At 43.7% G+C, this 20,187-nt stretch overlaps 6 non-coding genes across 6 annotated transcripts; all 6 read left to right on the top strand.

Moving 5' to 3' along the window:
- Window positions 1-518: 518 nt before the first annotated feature.
- On the top strand, window positions 519-591 carry TRNAR-CCU (transfer RNA arginine (anticodon CCU)). The gene has a single exon. It is a non-coding gene; the product is annotated as a tRNA-Arg (tRNA).
- A 1,520-nt stretch (window positions 592-2,111) lies between these two features.
- On the top strand, window positions 2,112-2,184 carry TRNAR-CCU (transfer RNA arginine (anticodon CCU)). The gene has a single exon. It is a non-coding gene; the product is annotated as a tRNA-Arg (tRNA).
- Window positions 2,185-2,828: 644 nt separating this feature from the next.
- On the top strand, window positions 2,829-2,901 carry TRNAR-UCG (transfer RNA arginine (anticodon UCG)). The gene has a single exon. It is a non-coding gene; the product is annotated as a tRNA-Arg (tRNA).
- An 804-nt stretch (window positions 2,902-3,705) lies between these two features.
- TRNAR-CCU (transfer RNA arginine (anticodon CCU)) lies at window positions 3,706-3,778 on the top strand. The gene has a single exon. It is a non-coding gene; the product is annotated as a tRNA-Arg (tRNA).
- An 11,894-nt stretch (window positions 3,779-15,672) lies between these two features.
- Window positions 15,673-15,745, top strand: TRNAR-CCU (transfer RNA arginine (anticodon CCU)). Its single transcript has one exon. It is a non-coding gene; the product is annotated as a tRNA-Arg (tRNA).
- A 3,823-nt stretch (window positions 15,746-19,568) lies between these two features.
- Window positions 19,569-19,641, top strand: TRNAR-UCG (transfer RNA arginine (anticodon UCG)). Its single transcript has one exon. It is a non-coding gene; the product is annotated as a tRNA-Arg (tRNA).
- The last annotated feature ends 546 nt before the right edge of the window (window positions 19,642-20,187 follow it).

Below are 20,187 nucleotides of genomic sequence, written 5' to 3'. Positions count from 1 at the left end.
CATGTGTTCATGGAGTGCTTCAAGTGTAAAATCTGTATGATTTGTGCAGTTAAAGTGCTAATTTTGCCTACGAGAAAGAGAAGTACTACAGAAGAATTATAAAGGATTGGCACATTGGCTGCCTTTGCTGATGACACAGTTGGCTAATTTGTAAAGCATTGGTCTATTAAGTTGCAGAGTGTGGTTGAACTTGGTTAGGAGACTTGGTGCCTGTTTCTGTGTCCTGCTGAAGACAAGGACGGCTTGATACCACTGTCAAAGCCTAGTTTATTGAGAAAAGCATCCAGGAAAGAAGAAGTGTTGAGTCGAAAGTGGTTCTCCTCCAATTTCTCTCCACTTGCTCGAAATGCAGAGCCTCCATTATAGCACAGAACAGAGTGTTAAAGTCGGGGATGGAAGAGGATGAAAATGGGAAGTTTACTAATGGAGAGAACTGAGAAATGTCCTGTGTGCAGACACCAGTGGTTGACGATTGAATACATTTAAATAATGCCTCTAGACTGCAAGTGTTTATCTGTGCCTCAGTGGCCGAATGGATAAGGCACTGGCCTCCTAAGCCAGGGATTGTGGGTTCGAGTCCCATCTGAGGTGAAAACCAATATCCACTCTTTCTTTTCCAGAAAAATTGATACATTTATTACATGCTTCCGCTCAGAAGCTTATGTGGTATTAGGAACTTTGAAATGGTACCATTTTACTTCTGTACTCTTCAGAGTCATGTTGGTGTTCTGAAACTACAAAGTAGATTTTTAAACACCTATCTTTGTCAGATGCAACTTTGACCCGGCAGAAGATATTCCTTTGGAAAAAATGATTTGAATTGGATTGGTGTAACTGTTGTTTCTAGAGGTGGTGACAGGCTTTCAGCTACTTGAATAGGGCAAGTCAGGATTCATGAAACGTATACAACCTTTGAGCGTGTGTAAATTGGCATATCCAGAAAGGAGCAGTTTTTACTACTGTCAAAACAGTTTCTCTCCACTTCTAGAAATATCCAGAGCTATGTAAAGCATACAACTGAGCTTTATTCTCATGAAGAAAGAGGTTTAAATGCAAAAAAGAAAACAAAAGCTTATCGTACTGGTGACATTCTCATTATATAGATTCCAAAAGAGTGCTTTAATTGAAAGGAGCTGAAAAAACACAATGGGATGTAAACCTAAATAACTATCAATATCATATTTCCCATCCTTGCATACCACCTACATTATAAAAATAAGCACAGCAAGACATATGACCGCGTGGCCTAATGGATAAGGCGTCTGACTTCGGATCAGAAGATTGAGGGTTGGAGTCCCTTTGTGGTCGGTTTTTGCCAATGGTCACACAACTTAGCTTTCCGTTCAGAATGGAAGCAGGCTCTTCCAATACTCTTATAGCCATCATGTTCTCATTCCTAATTATTCATGAAGTGGAGTACATACTGCACAGTCATTTAGATTGCATCTTCAGCCTAAAATCTTGTCCATGTTAGTGGCATTAAGAAGTGCTTCTATGTACATGCACTGAATATGTAATAGGGTTGCAGAATTTTGACTTGACAGAATGGGTTTTTAGCTTAAGGGTGTGTAGATGAAATGCAAGGTGTGTAAGTATGTGTCCATGGAGTGCTTCAAGTATAAAATCTGTATGATTTGTGCAGTTAAAGTGCTAATTTTGCCTACGAGAAAGAAAAGTACTACAGAAGAATTATAAAGGATTGGCACATTGGCTGCCTTTGCTGATGACACAGTTGGCTAATTTGCAAAGCATTGGTATATTAAGTTGCAGAGTGTGGTTGAACTTGGTTAGGAGACTTGGTGCCTGTTTCTTTGTCCTGTTGAAGACAAGGACGGCTTGATACCACTGTCAAAGCCTAGGTTATTGAGAAAAGCATCCAGGAAAGAAGAAGTGTTGAGTCGAAAGTGGTTCTCCTCCAATTTCTCTCCACTTGCTCGAAATGCAGAGCCTCCATTATAGCACAGAACAGAGTGTTAAAGTTGGGCATGGAAGAGGATGAAAATGGGAAGTTTACTTATGGAGAGAACTGAGAAATGTCCTGTGTGCAGACACCAGTGTTTGACGATTGAATACATTTAGATAATGCCTCTAGACTGCAAGTGTTTATCTGTGCCTCAGTGGCCTAATGGATAAGGCACTGGCCTCCTAAGCCAGGGATTGTGGGTTCGAGTCCCATCTGAGGTGAAAACCAATATCCACTCTTACTTTTCCACAAAAATTGATATATTTATTACATGCTTCCGCTCAGAAGCTTATGAGGTATTAGGAACTTTGAAATGGTACCATTTTACTTCTGTACTCTTCAGCGTCATGTTGGTGTTCTGAAACTACAAAGTAGATTTTTAAACACCTATCTTTGTCGGATACAACTTTGACCCGTCAGAAGATATTCCTTTGGAAAAAATGATTTGAATTGGATTGGTGTAACTGTTGTTTCTAGAGGTGGTGACAGGCTTTCAGCTACTTGAATAGGGCAAGTCAGGATTCATGAAACGTATACAACCTTTGAGCGTGTGTAAATTGGCATATCCAGAAAGGAGCAGTTTTTACTACTGTCAAAACAGTTTCTCTCCACCTCTAGAAATATCCAGAGCTATGTAAAGCATACAACTGAGCTGTATTCTCATGAAGAAAGAGGTTAAAATGCAAAAAAGAAAACAAAAGCTTATCGTACTGGTGACATTCTCATTATATAGATTCCAAAAGAGTGCTTTAATTGAAAGGAGCTGAAAAAACACAATGGGATGTAAACCTAAATAACTATCAATATCATATTTCCCATCTTTGCATACCACCTACATTATAAAAATAAGCACAGCAGGACATATGACCGTGTGGCCTAATGGATAAGGTGTCTGACTTCGGATCAGAAGATTGAGGGTTCGAGTCCCTTCGTGGTCGGTTTTTGCCAATGGTCACACAACTCATCTTTCCATTCAGAATGGAAGCAGGCTCTTCCAATACTCTTATAGCCATCATGTTCTCATTCCAAATTATTCATGAAGTGGAGTACATACTGCACAGTCATTTAGATTGCATCTTCAGCCTAAAATCTTGTCCATGTTAGTGGCATTAAGAAGTGCTTCTATGTACACGCACTGAATATGTAATAGGGTTGCAGAATTTTGACTTGACAGAATGGGTTTTTAGCTTAAGGGTGTGTAGATGAAATGCAAGGTGTGTAAGTATGTGTTCATGGAGTGCTTCAAGTGTAAAAATCTGTATGATTTGTGCAGTTAAAGTGCTAATTTTGCCTACGAGAAAGAAAAGTACTACAGAAGAATTATAAAGGTTTTGCACATTGGCTGCCTTTGCTGATGACACAGTTGGCTAATTTGTAAAGCATTGGTCTATTAATTTGCAGAGTGTGGTTGAACTTGGTTAGCAGACTTGGTGCCTGTTTCTGTGCCCTGCTGAAGACAAGGACGGCTTGATACCACTGTCAAAGCCCAGTTTATTGAGAAAAGCATCCAGGAAAGAAGAAGTGTTGAGTCGAAAGTGGTTCTCCTCCAATTTCTCTCCACTTGCGCGAAATGCAGAGCCTCCATTATAGCACAGAACAGAGTGTTAAAGTCGGGGATGGAAGAGGATGAAAATGGGAAGTTTACTTATGGAGAGAACTGAGAAATGTCCTGTGTGCAGAAACCAGTGTTTGACGATTGAATACATTTAAATAATGCCTCTAGACTGCAAGTGTTCATCTGTGCCTCAGTGGCCTAATGGATAAGGCACTGGCCTCCTAAGCCAGGGATTGTGGGTTCTAGTCCCATCTGAGGTGAAAACCAATATCCACTCTTACTTTTCCAGAAAAATTGATATATTTATTACATGCTTCCGCTCAGAAGCTTATGTGGTATTAGGAACTTTGAAATGGTACCATTTTACTTCTGTACTCTTCAGGGTCATGTTGGTGTTCTGAAACTACAAAGTAGATTTTTAAACACCTATCTTTGTCAGATGCAACTTTGACCTGGCAGAAGATATTCCTTTGGAAAAAATTATTTGAATTGGATTGGTGTAACTGTTGTTTCTAGAGGTGGTAACAGGCTTTCAGCTACTTGAATAGGGCAAGTCAGGATTCATGAAACGTATGCAACCTTTGAGCGTGTGTAAATTGGCATATCCAGAAAGGAGCAGTTTTTACTACTGTCAAAACAGTTTCTCTCCACCTCTAGAAATATCCAGAGCTATGTAAAGCATACAACTGAGCTGTATTCTCATGAAGAAAGAGGTTTAAATGCAAAAAAGAAAACAAAAGCTTATCGTACTGGTGACATTTTCATTATATAGATTCCAAAAGAGTGCTTTAATTGAAAGGAGCTGAAAACACACAATGGGATGTAAACCTAAATAACTATCAATATCATATTTCCCATCCTTGCATACCACCTACATTATGAAAATAAGCACAGCAGGACATATGACCGCGTGGCCTAATGGATAAGGCGTCTGACTTCGGATCAGAAGATTGAGGGTTCGAACTGAAGGACTGGGTTATTTAGAACCCAGCGGTGCCAGGGCACAACACCTGAAACCTTCGTGGGTAACCTGCTCCGGCGTACGAATGACAGAGACACGGGACACTTCCTTCGGCGTCAAAGATTCAAGGTTTATTTACTGCAGGGAACACAGAAGTCACGACAAGTACAACACGTGCAACTTGGGGAGACTGCTTCAAATTGGTTCTGTGGATCGCTCCTTTTATACAGAATTTACCCATAGGACAACATGATACACAAAGGTTTACAACCCGGTTCCCACAATTATCCCCCAGAGGGGTCGCTTTGGTCACTTTGATACACACAAGGTCCGGAACATAAGTGCGGAAACATTTGGCGGTTCCCAACTGTAAAAACCCATCTTCCCAACATTAGTGCATTCCAATCGGCAGTAAAACAGATCGAAATAGGAACAAAGACAGGTGCAGAGGAAGATGGAGACAGTGGGGAGATCGGAAAGGGTGTAAAAGGGGGGGTATCGGGAAACACGAGATACAGGCATCAAAGGGACGTGCCTAATGAGATGCACGGCTGAGACAATAAACCGGCACGGCAAGATGAGCCTCGAGCGGGGCCATCTGCCTTACAGTATCATCCCCCTCATCATAAAGACACTTACAAAAGACATGTGTCTCCCGCAAATATCTTGGGAGTCCCAGGGTCGCGAAGCGGACAGCGTCCATTCGCTGGCTACTTGAGGGCAAGAGACAAAATGGATGCCGTATCTAAGATGGAACCCGTGGGTACAGATGAAAAACCCACGTAGCAAACGAACGGTTTAAGTTAGCACAGCGAAACTGCGCACACTTACTGAACTCGTCTTTTGCGGTTCGTAGATACCAGACTCGACCATATTCGTGCGAGTCGAAAACACCACTTACAATTGTCACGGAACCTCAGACGCTCCTTTTGCCCTCATGTAGGCAAGCACTAGTCGGAATCATATTCGATATTCATCAGACCATCGAGATGTTGCTGTAGCATAGCTCTGTCCAACCTAGTCCCCTTGGTAACAGGTGGCTGTCTCATACACGTTGTAGCACAGAGGCCACATAAGGCAGGACCGCACTGCACACAAAGGCAACACGTGAACAGGAACGCCACAACGACTCCGATGATCATCAGAATCTTCCAACCCCAAGTCGACATCAGGCCCCAAAACCATCCAAGTAGCGTCCAATCCCCTACATCCACGTGTATGGATTCGGAGATCTTATGCAACTTCGAGATGGCTTGATAGACAGTCGGAGCGTTATCAGGAATGAAAATACAGCAGCTCAAATGGATCACCTTACATACCCCACCTCGATCTGCTAAGATCACGTCTAAAACCATACGGTTTTGTAACGTCATAAGTCTTTCCGCCTGAAGTTCAGTGGTGATATTACCAAGGGCACTGGCAGTAATATTAGCTGTCGATTCTACCACTCGAGTCAACTGTCTCAGGTTCCTACTATTAACCATAGGTCCCCAAAACGGGAGGAAACCCTTGAAAAAGTCTCCTGCCTCTTGACCGGCAGTATCCTCTTCGCTAATTACGCCTCTCACAACTCTAGTCTTGTGATAATCTGCATCTACAGTAAACGTCGGAGGCAACAAGTTTGCGATAAAACATGAGCCCATGAAGTCAGAGGGCAACCATGCATACGCACGATCATGACAGATAAAGTATGTACCCTTGGCAGCCAAAAACACAGGGGACGAGACCATCGGCAGAATGTAATTTTCAGTGCAAGCACTCTCTCCAAGTCGGGCTTTCGATCTTCGGCCACGACCTATTAGACAAAAATTACCAATGTGGGGTACGACCCATATCGGAGGCGAGCTTTTAAGCTGTTTTTCACTAGTGAACACACTATACTCGCCTCTACTCAGGACCCTATAGGCTTGTACCTCTTCTTCAGGAATAAGCGAGGGATCATGGATATCGCTATCTAAGTCTTCAATTGCTATAGACAAAGGTTTCTGGTACGAGGTAGGACCAGAGTAGGGGGAACGTGGTTCTCGAATGGGGTGGAAACCTAGTGCGCTTCGAAACATTGTTTGAAATGCTCGAGCAGACCCTTGGGAACTATACAGGCATCAACCCACACACCCAACAATTAGTAGTGTTAACCACTAACTGATGCTGGTGAAGGAGCTGAATAAAGGAATTATTGCGGAATTCTGCACGTCTAGCCTGCTCGTGTTCAGGTAAGATATGAAAAGAATGAGGAGAAACAGTGGAGGTGAGTTTAGGGTCAGGGGTAGGAGTAGGTATAGCAGAAGGTAAGAAGTAAGACATCGTGTAATACACCCCACCCGCCAGTAATGCAGAAACAGTCAAAAACAATACAAATATTTGGAATATAAAACATTTGGTACGACTGAGTTGCCGCAGCTTGAATCTTTGCGCTTGAGCTCCTTCCAAGTCCATCAGCTTCGAAAATGCCATCCCCTACGACCGTCCGCAACGTTTCTTGACGCACTTCGTTCTGTGTAGCAGTAGTCAATCCCTAGGAGTTCCCAGGAACCGACGGTCTTTAACCTAGTGTCAAGACCTACTAACCAGAAGGAAGTACGCGCGCGGCCCTACGGTCTTTATTTCACAAATATATATATGCGAAAACAATGTTTCTCAGCTGTGGAAGCAAAAAGTGTAAGGAACGAAACTCAATGAATATATACAAAAATAATCACAATGATACAAATGTTCAAATTGATCGTGGAAAACGGGATAATGCAATTGTCAAGGGACAGAACAGGATCTTTTATTAGTCTCTGGTGCTAGATCGCAAAAAGTATCGGGTTTTCCCAGGACGTGTCTGTTCGTCAAACAAAGGATCCATCGAAGGGACAGCGTCCTGTTGATCAGCTGAATGTTCTGGTCTTGAGTCTTTTGATGACAAATGTTCAACAGTGTCTTTTTGCTGCACTGAGGATTCTCCGACAGGTTGTGCGTCACTGAAAGGTACAAATGCCGGCAATCCTTCGGTTTCAGTTGATGCAATGCCTCTCCTCACCCACGAGTCTGCCGGCAACGGAATAGGGACCTTTTTGGTGTGGGTGGCGTGCACCCAATTCTTCCGTCCCTCAAGACGAACTGCAGTTCTCGTGGCAAGGAGGACCTGGTAGGGACCAGTGAACCTGGGATCCAAATTGTTCTTACGCGAAAAGTTTCGCGTTACCACCCAATCTCCGGGCTGGAGCTGGTGGCCTGGACCTTCCGTCTGCGTCGGCAGTGCTTCGTGAACCTGTTGGTGAATTAACCTCAGTTTAGCAGTCAAGTCATGAAGATAATCGATCAACATTGGATACTCAAGATCACAGAACGCACCTGGCCTAGGAACCCCCCAAACATTCGCAGGACGACCGAACACTATTTCGTAGGGGCTAAGCCCCACTCGGGAGTGTACAGTCGCCCTAGTTGACAGTAATGCTAAGGGTAAAGCGTCAGGCCACGAGAGACCAGTCGTAGCCTGAATCTTTGCTAGTTTTAGTTTAAGGGTGCCGTTATACCCTTCAACCAAACCAGCTGACTGGGGATGGTTGGCGCTATGGAATTTCTGATTAATTCCAAGGCCCTTACACACACTCTTCATCACACTCCCCACAAACTCACTTCCGTTATCTGACCACACAACTCTAGGCATTCCATACCGAGGAAAGTATTCCTTCAGTAGGATTTTCGCAGTAGACAAAGCAGTATTGTCTTTGAGAGGATAGGCCTCGATCCATCGGGAGAATGCGCAAACCACAACTAAAACGTATTTCAGGTTATTGCATCGCTCCATATGGATGAAGTCCAATTGAATCACCTCAAAGGGACATGAAGGGGGAGCAAAACTGCCAGGAGGAGTTGGGGTTCCCTTACCAGGATTGTACAACATACACACCATACAGTTCTTAACCAAGCGTTCAGCACATTTTGTAATACCATCATTCTTCCACACAGGGGACAGCAACTTACAAATACCTTTCGCGCTAATATGTGCTAACCCATGCGCCATTGTCACAACGGCCAGCACATACGCATCGGGCAACATCCACCTTTTCTGATCCGATAAATCAATCCAACAACCACTTGCATCCAACTTTCCCGTACTTTCTTTCCACTTCATCTTTTCAGTCTCGGTGGCCTCATTCTGAATTGCTTTCACACTCTCGATAGTGTCCTCACACATACTCGATTCTGTAGGCCACCTAACCGAACTCGTCACATACATTCGAGTGCTAAGGTTCCGGGCAGTCTCCTTAGCAGTCTCATCCGCAAACGCATTACCACGACCAACATCATCCGTCACCTTACGATGCGCACTACATTTGACAATCGCCACTTGCTTAGGCAACGTAAGTGCATCCAAAAGATCATTCACAAGCTGGCCATGCTGAATCTTCGTACCATGCGATGTTAGAAAACCTCTCTCTCTCCACAACCGTCCAAAACTATGTGCGACGCCAAAGGCATATTGGCTGTCGGTAAACACATTCACACGTTTCCCTTTTGCTAACACACACGCTCTAGTGAGAGCGATCAGCTCTGCGGCTTGGGCAGAATTCTGATTTAACCTCGCAGTCTCAACAACAGTATTCAATGTTACAACAGCATAAGCAGTAGTCACATCGCCATTCGGCAACTTGAAACATGAACCATCCACATACAGTGTTCCATCTGGGTCTTCCAATGGGGTGTTTTTAAGGTCCACTCGACCTTTTGTTTCCTCCTCTGTCCTCAAATAACAATCGTGTTCTGTTATTTCATCTGACTCTGAGCTAATTGGTAACAAAGTTGCCGGGTTCAGAACATTACAACGTTTTATTTGAATGTGGCTTGCCAACAGCGTCAACTCGTACCCAGACAACCTCGCACTCGTCAAGTGCTGAGTTTTCGTACGATTCAAAAGAGTGTCGACTGCATGCGGAACCATCACCGTAAGCATATTATCCATGACCAATCCTGATGATTGTCGGATGGAGACCGCAGCTGCCGCCGTTGCTCGTAAACAACTCGGCAATGCTCTAGCTACCGGGTCCAAGGTCGAGGAAAAATATGCACATGGACGTTGCTTACCACCAAAAGGTTGCGTTAAGACACTCAACGCACAACCTTCCCTCTCGTGAACATATAATGTAAACGGCTTGCTATAGTCAGGAGTACCTAACACAGGAGCCGAACACAATGAATCAGGTAATTCAGAAAAACTTTTCTGACATTCTTCCGTCCATGGTAAAGGAGTTGAAACATCCTTGCACGTGAGAGCCACTAATGGTTTCGCTAGCAATGAAAAATTAGGAATCCATTGCCTGCAGTACGACGTAATACCTAAAAAGGCACGCACATCTCTTTGGGTTGTTGGCACAGCCATTCGCGCAATCGCTGCAATTCTCTCTGGGGTCAACCGCCTTCCCTCCTTTGACAATAAGTGACCTAGATAGGTTACTTCTTGACAACAATATTGGAGTTTAGAAGGTGACACCTTGTGATTTAACTCGCAGAGATGTTGCAGCAACGACACCGTAGCAATTTTGCAAATGTCCTGAGTATCAGCAGCCACCAATAGGTCATCGACGTACTGGATTAAGGCCGCACCAGCCGGCAACCTAAACGCATCCAGTTGACCCTTCAAGGCTTGACTGTAAATCGATGGACTTTCACAGTAGCCCTGAGGAGCGCATTTAAACCGGAAGCTGCGTCCACCAAGAGAGAAACCGAAAAGGTCTCTACTCTCCTCTGCAATGGGAATGCTGAAGAACGCATTCTTCAAATCAATCACTGAAAACCACGATGCAGAAGCTGGAATCAGAGTCAGTAGTGCCGTGATGTCAGGCACAACGGGGAACTGAGGAATCACAATTTTATTCACCTCCCGTAAATCGATAACAAAACGATAAACAGGTGGTTTCGAAGGATCAGTACGTTTTAGAATGGGCAGTACAGGGCTGTTGCACACGTTTCCCCGTGTTTCCTCAATAACGTCTTTCTCGATCAGATCATAGATGATCGCTAACAATGCTCGTTCACCATCAAGAGAGATCCGATACTGGGGAATACGTGGCAACCGCACATTAGATTTTAACTGAACAACATAAGGGGAGATGTCAAGCAGGCCCACATCATTGGGACCTGTTGCCCACAAAGATGCAGGAAGAGAACTCAATTCCGGTGGAAGCTTATCGAGAGACAAGTACATAGGAGAGACAACCCTCTCTCCCAGCGTAAGCTTTACACCCGCAGGAGAACAATACAGAGTTGCATACAAACGTTTAAGCAAATCCAGGCCCAAAAGATTTTCACCACAGCCAGTAGTCAAAATCAACGGAGCTTCTAGTTCACGAGGCCCAATTGTAAGGGGCAAAGGGCGTGAAACTGGATTGCTAACGGGGGCGCCAGAGAATCCAACGGAAACATTTGTTAAGCCAGACAAAGGTGCGCCAGGGAGTTTCGAATGCTTAATGGAACTTTTCGCTGCACCAGTGTCCAACAGAAAAGGCTCAACGACGCCCGATGTAGCAACTGCGACGTAAGGCCCTCTCTGATCAACCGGAACTGATACCACTCCCTCTCCTTGTCTATGGCTGTCCTAGTAATTACTGTCGTCAGTTCCCTGATCGACGTAATAATCGTCTACATTGTACTGCGCAGAGCGTCCTTGCGACGATCCACGTTGATCAAAACAATTATCAGAATTTGATGAGTTATCTGAACGATCATTCTGGGCACCACGACCTCTACCACGTGGTGCCTGCTGTGAACCACCACGACCTCCTCTAGATGTATTACCACTATTACGTTCGTTTAGAACAGGACAATTGAATTTGATATGTCCCTCCTGTCTACAATAAGCACATTGATTGTATCCTAATGACGATCTTTGGAAAGAGGAATCATTACGAGATTGTGATCGGTTCGATTGCGGCTGCGATCTATTTTGTTGCGAAGTATTCTGATTCGAACGTGGAGGATAGGCTTGCTGCAACAACACTTTAGTTTTAAGTTCTTTCGTCTTTTTATCAGCACGGTCGCTCTCTTCTTTCTCTCTATTCTCATAATATTGTGCCGTGGCCAATATCTGAGCTGAAGTAGAAACGGCCCACGCACTTTCTGAATTCTTCAATTTGTTGCTCAAATCGGGCAATAAGTTCGAAACAAATTTATCCACGAACAACCTTTGACCACCCTCAGTACCCATATCCTGTCCACTATGATCAATGAATGCCTCCTCAAACCTCGTAAAGAAGTCGGAGACACTCTCGTCCTTCTTTTGTTTACAAGCTGACAATTTGTCCCAATTCACCTTCATAGCTGGCATAAGAGTTTTCATTAACGTTATTATTCTTTGAGGAAGATCAGCAACCAATTGCTCGGGTTTAGCACCACCAACTTGTCGAGCATCCGCCGCTACAATGGCAGCCCAAGCACCACCTAATTCATTCGGATGGTTTTCCTGGCGAATCTTAGCCCATACCGGTTGCGGTACGACATTGCCAAACAGCATGTCAATATCGGCTAGATTCATTACCGTAGCGTCTACGAGCTGCGACAATTCTTTATAATACCCTGCAGGATTTTTGCGAGGGTCAGGCAAGGATTGTTTCACCTGCAACACTTCTGAGCGTTTCCATGGGAGATGTATCCACACTCTCTGAAAGAATGGCGGAATCGGGGGGTTAGCTGCAGGATTACCTGGCATCCAAACTGGCGGAACTTCTCGCATAGGAAACTGACCAGACTCGTCTGGTTGTCTTTCGACATCCTCAACAAACAAAGCTTGAGGTATAGGAGTGGGACGAAAAGATAGCAACCGCTCGACAGCACGTCGAACGTTGGTATCCACTATCAGTCCAGTCGAGAACTGAAGCTGCAAATCAGACAAAGCGGTCAGCACCTCGTCAGGTGCGTCGGCCGATATCTGATCGCGAAGGACCTTACACATTTCTTCGAACACAAATCTCTGGGTTGGGATATGGAATTGACAAAATGTGTCGAGTACAATACGTGGTGGATTTCTAAGAGGATGTGTCATCCAACCCATCGCCATATTATATAGCGAAGCGCGTTCCCTGTTACCAGGAAGCTGACTACGTCTCTGAGGACCATCTGAACCAGCAGACCCAAGAACAGGTCCGAGCGAATGAAAGAAGCTAGCCGCAAGAGGAGAATTACGACTACGAGTAGAGGGAGAAGTATAGGACACAGGACTAACAAGTGAAGGAGTAGAAACAGAAGCAACAGCAGGAGTTAACAGAGCAGGAGCAGTAGCGGGAGCAGGAGTATGTGGAAGCGGAGGAGCAGTAGGGATAGCAACAGGCAAAGGAGCAGGAACAGTCGGAAGAACGGGTGCAGGTTGAGGAACAGGCAAAGGGAGAATAGGTGGAAGGAGAGGCACAGGAGGAACCGCCGGAGCTGCGGCACCCTGTACGTACGGAGGTGGCGACTGCATAAGATAGGACATTAAAGGATCCTCAACTGCTTCTTCCTTCTTTTCCGACTCCGTAGGCAAAGTAGGATAGCATTTATCTATAGTCATACGCTGTAATCTATCAAACACTTCCTTTTCCTTAACCTCCTTATCATGCTGAAATTGCTCCGCTTTCTTTACAATGGCAGCAACACTATCTCTCTGATTTCGTTTAGTCTGTCTGATTTCTTTCTGTCGGGCTTCTTTACGCCACAACCGAAAGGCATCAAACATGGCCGGCCTTGACTTTCTCTCGAACAATTTAGCCTCTAGGTTGTCTAAAATCGGGGTTTCAAAGCTACCATGAGGTGGCCAACTAAGGACACCATCCTTCTTCGTATATCGGATCCAGTAATCATTAAAAGTAATCGGGCCTAGCCCATGCTTACTGTATAGTTCGTAAGTCGGAGTTCCAACCGGAGGTATCGGACACGAGTCCTCCAGTCGGGAATCCGCACCACAAGGTCTGAAACAACTAAACAAAGTACTGCGACAAGGCATCTTGCACACTAGTCGAGTTTCACAAACGTCAAGGGTTACGGGATTTACCAAGTCCCAGCAAAGAGCAAAAACCCTCGGTTTTTGGCGGCTGCAGGCGTCAAATAACACAACAAAGTACGCTAGCAAAGTGTCACCGACAAAAACACTCACACAGCGTCAATAACAAAAACACTCGCTAAAGTGTCAACAACTAAGGACTCTGGGAGCGACCCACAAATACTTAACTCAAAGATCGATGGCGTCACCAGGAAGGCCCGTCAATCGTCTCGCTATACCAAGGTCTACGCCAGGCGCCAAAACAGGTCTACAGTCAGGGCAGCAGTCCGTCGCAGCCGTCAGGAGGCGGGAATCTTCGCGGGAAAAGTCTTCGGGCCACTTGTTTCGACAACAGGATCGATGAAGCGGAGTGCACCTTCCCTCGGAGATTTCACACGAAGTTCCTCACGATCGTCGGGCTTGGACCGGTACCACTGATGCAGCCCCATGTTGGGCGCCAACTGAAGGACTGGGTTATTTAGAACCCAGCGGTGCCAGGGCACAACACCTGAAACCTTCGTGGGTAACCTGCTCCGGCGTACGAATGACAGAGACACGGGACACTTCCTTCGGCGTCAAAGATTCAAGGTTTATTTACTGCAGGGAACACAGAAGTCACGACAAGTACAACACGTGCAACTTGGGGAGACTGCTTCAAATTGGTTCTGTGGATCGCTCCTTTTATGCAGAATTTACCCATAGGACAACATGATACACAAAGGTTTACAACCCGGTTCCCACAATTATCCCCCAGAGGGGTCGCTTTGGTCACTTTGATACACACAAGGTCCGGAACATAAGTGCGGAAACATTTGGCGGTTCCCAACTGTAAAAACCCTTCTTCCCAACATTAGTGCATTCCAATCGGCAGTAAAACAGATCGAAATAGGAACAAAGACAGGTGCAGAGGAAGATGGAGACAGTGGGGAGATCGGAAAGGGTGTAAAAGGGGGGGTATCGGGAAACACGAGATACAGGCATCAAAGGGACGTGCCTAATGAGATCCACGGCTGAGACAATAAACCGGCACGGCAAGATGAGCCTCGAGCGGGGCCATCTGCCTTACAGTATCATCCCCCTCATCATAAAGACACTTACAAAAGACATGTGTCTTCCGCAAATATCTTGGGAGTCCCAGGGTCGCGAAGCGGACAGCGTCCATTCGCTGGCTACTTGAGGGCAAGAGACAAAATGGATGCCGTATCTAAGATGGAACCCGTGGGTACAGATGAAAAACCCACGTAGCAAACGAACGGTTTAAGTTAGCACAGCGAAACTGCGCACACTTACTGAACTCGTCTTTTGGGGTTCGTAGATACCAGACTCGACCATATTCGTGCGAGTCGAAAACACCACTTACAATTGTCACGGAACCTCAGAGTCCCTTCTTGGTCGGTTTTTGCCAATGGTCACACAACTCAGATTTCCATTCAGAATTGAAGCAGGCTCTTCCAATACTCTTATAGCCATCATGTTCTCATTCCTAATTATTCATGAAGTGGAGTACATACTGCACAGTCATTTTGATTGCATCTTCAGCCTAAAATCTTGTTCATGTTAGTGGCATTAAGAAGTGCTTCTATGTACACGCACGGAATATGTAATAGGGTTGCAGAATTTTGACTTGACAGAATGGGTTTTTAGCTTAAGGGTGTGTAGATGAAATGCAAGGTGTGTAAGTATGTGTTCATGGAGTGCTTCAAGTGTAAAATCTGTATGATTTGTGCAGTTAAAGTGCTAATTTTGCCTACGAGAAAGAGAAGTACTACAGAAGAATTATAAAGGATTGGCACATTGGCTGCCTTTGCTGATGACACAGTTGGCTAATTTGTGAAGCATTGGTCTATTAAGTTGCAGAGTGTGGTTGAACTTGGTTAGGAGACTTGGTGCCTGTTTCTGTGTCCTGCTGAAGACAAGGACGGCTTGATACCACTGTCAAAGCCCAGTTTATTGAGAAAAGCATCCAGGAAAGAAGAAGTGTTGAGTCGAAAGTGGTTCTCCTCCAATTTCTCTCCACTTGCGCGAAATGCAGAGCCTCCATTATAGCACAGAACAGAGTGTTAAAGTCGGGGATGGAAGAGGATGAAAATGGGAAGTTTACTTATGGAGAGAACTGAGAAATGTCCTGTGTGCAGACACCAGTGTTTGACGATTGAATACATTTAAATATTGCCTCTAGACTGCAAGTGTTTATCTGTAACTCAGTGGCCTAATGGATAAGGCACTGGCCTCCTAAGCCAGGGATTGTGGGTTCGAGTCCCATCTGAGTTGAAAACCAATATCCACTCTTACATTTCCAGAAAAATTAATATATTTATTACATGCTTCCGCTCAGAAGCTTATGAGGTATTAGGAACTTTGAAATGGTACCATTTTACTTCTGTACTCTTCAGCGTCATGTTGGTGTTCTGAAACTACAAAGTAGATTTTTAAACACCTATCTTTGTCGGATACAACTTTGACCCGTCAGAAGATATTCCTTTGGAAAAAATGATTTGAATTCGATTGGTGTAACTGTTGTTTCTAGAGGTGGTGACAGGCTTTCAGCTACTTGAATAGGGCAAGTCAGGATTCATGAAACGTATACAACCTTTGAGCGTGTGTAAATTGGCATATCCAGAAAGGAGCAGTTTGTACTACTGTCAAAACAGTTTCTCTCCACTTCTGGAAATATCCAGAGCTATGTAAAGCATACAACTGAGCTTTAATCTCATGAAGAAAGAGGTTTAAATGCAAAAAAGAAAACAAAAGCTTATCGTACTGGTGACATTCTCATTATATAGATTCCAAAAGAGTGCTTTAATTGAAAGGAGCTGAAAAAACACAATGGGATGTAAACCTAAATAACTATCAATATCATATTTCCCATCCTTGCATAACACCTACATTATAAAAATAAGCAAAGCAGGACATATGACCGCGTGGCTTAATGGATAAGGCGTCTGACTTCGGAGCAGAAGATTGAGGGTTCGAGTCCCTTTGTGGTCGGTTTTTGCCAATGGTCACACAACTCAGATTTCCATTCAGAATGGAAGCAGGCTCTTCCAATACTCTTATAGCCATCATGTTCTCATTCCTAATTATTCATAAAGTGGAGTACACACTGCCCAGTCATTTAGATTGCATCTTCAGCCTAAAATCTTGTTCATGTTAGTGGCATTAAGAAGTGCTTCTATGTACACGCACTGAATATGTAATGGGGTTGCAGAATTTTGACTTGATAGAATGGGTTTTTAGCTTAAGGGTGTGTAGATGAAATGCAAGGTGTGTAAGTATGTGTTCATGGAGTGCTTCAAGTGTAAAATCTGTATGATTTGTGCAGTTAAAGTGCTAATTTTGCCTACGAGAAAGAGAAGTACTACAGAAGAATTATAAAGGATTGGCACATTGGCTGCCTTTGCTGATGACACAGTTGGCTAATTTGTAAAGCATTGGTCTATTAAGTTGCAGAGTGTGGTTGAACTTGGTTAGGAGACTTGGTGCCTGTTTCTGTGTCCTCCTGAAGACAAGGACTGCTTGATACCACTGTCAAAGCCCAGTTTATTGAGAAAAGCATCCAGGAAAGAAGAAGTGTTGAGTCGAAAGTGGTTCTCCTCCAATTTCTCTCCACTTGCTCGAAATGCAGAGCCTCCATTATAGCACAGAACAGAGTGTTAAAGTCGGGGATGGAAGAGGATGAAAATGGGAAGTTTACTTATGGAGAGAACTGAGAAATGTCCTGTGTGCAGACACCAGTGTTTGACAATTAAATACATTTAAATAATGCCTCTAGACTGCAAGTGTTTATCTGTGCCTCAGTGGCCTAATGGATAAGGCACTGGCCTCCTAAGCCAGGGATTGCGCGTTCGAGTCCCATCTGAGGTGAAAACCAATATCCAGTATTACTTTTCTTGAAAAATTTATATATTTATTATATGCTTCCGCTCAGAAGCTTATGAGGTATTAGGAACTTTGAAATGGTACCATTTTACTTCTGTACTCTCCGGACTCATGTTGGTGTTCTGAAACTACAAAGTAGATTTTTAAACACCTATCTTTGTCAGATGCAACTTTGACCCGGCAGAAGATATTCCTTTGGAAAATATGATTTGAATTGGATTAGTGTAACTGTTGTTTCTAGAGGTGGTGACAGGCTTTCAGCTACTTGAAAAGGGCAAGGCAGGATTCATGAAACGTATACAACCTTTGAGCGTGTGTAAATTGGCATATCCAGAAAGGAGCAGTTTGTACTACTGTCAAAACAGTTTCTCTCCACTTCTGGAAATATCCAGAGCTATGTAAAGCATACAACTGAGCTTTAATCTCATGAAGAAAGAGGTTTAAATGCAAAAAAGAAAACAAAAGCTTATCGTACTGGTGACATTCTCATTATATAGATTCCAAAAGAGTGCTTTAATTGAAAGGAGCTGAAAAAACACAATGGCATGTAAACCTAAATAACTATCAATATCATATTTCCCATCCTTGCATACCACCTACATTATAAAAATAAGCACAGCAGGACATATGACTGCTTGGCCTAATGGATAAGGTGTCTGACTTCGGATCAGAAGATTGAGGGTTCGAGTCCCTTCGTGGTCGGTTTTTGCCAATGGACACACAACTCAGCTTTCCGTTCAGAATGGAAGCAGGCTCTTCCAATACTCTTATAGCCATCATGTTCTCATTCCTAATTATTCATGAAGTGGAGTACATACTGTACAGTCATTTAGATTGCATCTGCAGCCTAAAATCTTGTCAATGTTAGTGGCATTAAGAAGTTCTTCTATGTACAGGCACTGAATATGTAATAGGGTTGCAGAATTTTGACTTGACAGAATGGGTTTTTAGCTTAAGGGTGTGTAGATGAAATGCAAGGTGTGTAAGTATGTGTTCATGGAGTGCTTCAAGTGTAAAAATCTGTATGATTTGTGCAGTTAAAGTGCTAATTTTGCCTACGAGAAAGAAAAGTACTACAGAAGAATTATAAAGGATTGGCTGCCTTTGCTGATGACACAGTTGGCTAATTTGTGAAGCATTAGTCTATTAAGTTGCAGAGTGTGGTTGAACTTGGTTAGGAGACTTGGTGCCTGTTTCTGTGTCCTGCTGAAGACAAGGACGGCTTGATACCACTGTCAAAGCCCAGTTTATTGAGAAAAGGATCCAGGAAAGAAGAAGTGTTGAGTCGAAAGTGGTTCTCCTCCAATTTCTCTCCACTTGCTCGAAATGCAGAGCCTCCATTATAGCACAGAACAGAGTGTTAAAGTCGGGGATGGAAGAGGATGAAAATGGGAAGTTTACTTATGGAGAGAACTGAGAAATGTCCTGTGTGCAGATACCAGTGTTTGACGACTGAATACATTTAAATAATGCCTCTACACTGCAAGTGTTCATCTGTGCCTCAGTGGCCTAATGGATAAGGCACTGGCCTCCTAAGCCAGGGATTGTGGGTTTGAGTCCCATCTGAGGGGAAAACCAATATCCACTATTACTTTTCTAGAAAAATTTATATATTTATTACATGCTTCCGCTCAGAAGCTTATGAGGTATTAGGAACTTTGAAATGGTACCATTTTACTTCTGTACTCTCCGGACTCATGTTGGTGTTCTGAAACTACAAAGTAGATTTTTAAACACCTATCTTTGTCAGATGCAACTTTGACCCAGCAGAAGATATTCCTTTGGAAAAAATGATTTGAATTGGATTGGTGTAACTGTTGTTTCTAGAGGTGGTGACAGGCTTTCAGCTACTTGAATAGGGCAAGTCAGGATTCATGAAACACATACAACCTTTGAGCGTGTGTAAATTGGCATATCCAGAAAGGAGCAGTTTGTACTACTGTCAAAACAGTTTCTCTCCACTTCTGGAAATATCCAGAGCTATGTAAAGCATACAACTGAGCTTTAATCTCATAAAGAAAGAGGTTTAAATGCAAAAAAGAAAACAAAAGCTTATCGTACTGGTGACATTTTCATTATATAGATTCCAAAAGAGTGCTTTAATTGAAAGGAGCTGAAAACACATAATGGGATGTAAACCTAAATAACTATCAATATCATATTTCCCATCCTTGCATACCACCTACATTATAAAAATAAGCACAGCAGGACATATGACCGCGTGGCCTAAAGGATAAGGCATCTGACTTCGGATCAGAAGATTGAGGGTTCGAGTCCCTTCGTGGTCGGTTTTTGCCAATGGTCACACATCTCAGATTTCCATTCAGAATGGAAGCAGGCTCTTCCAATACTCTTATAGCCATCATGTTCTCATTCCTAATTATTCATGAAGTGGAGTACATACTGCACAGTCATTTAGATTGCATCTTCAGCCTAAAATCTTGTTCATGTTAGTGGCATTAAGAAGTGCTTCTATGTACACGCATGGAATATGTAATAGGGTTGCAGAATTTTGACTTGACAGAATGGGTTTTTAGCTTAAGGGTGTGTAGATGAAATGCAAGGTGTGTAAGTATGTGTTCATGGAGTGCTTCAAGTGTAAAATCTGTATGATTTGTGCAGTTAAAGTGCTAATTTTGCCTACGAGAAAGAGAAGTACTACAGAAGAATTATAAAGGATTGGCACATTGGCTGCCTTTGCTGATGACACAGTTGGCTAATTTGTGAAGCATTGGTCTATTAAGTTGCGGAGTGTGGTTGAACTTGGTTAGGAGACTTGGTGCCTGTTTCTGTGTCCTGCTGAAGACAAGGACGGCTTGATACCACTGTCAAAG

The sequence above is a fragment of the Lissotriton vulgaris genome, chromosome 5 (assembly GCF_964263255.1).
Source record: "Lissotriton vulgaris chromosome 5, aLisVul1.2, whole genome shotgun sequence".
NCBI lineage: Eukaryota > Metazoa > Chordata > Amphibia > Caudata > Salamandridae > Lissotriton > Lissotriton vulgaris.
Note: the sequence above shows the minus strand (reverse complement) of the source record. Positions and strands in the feature narration are given on the sequence as shown.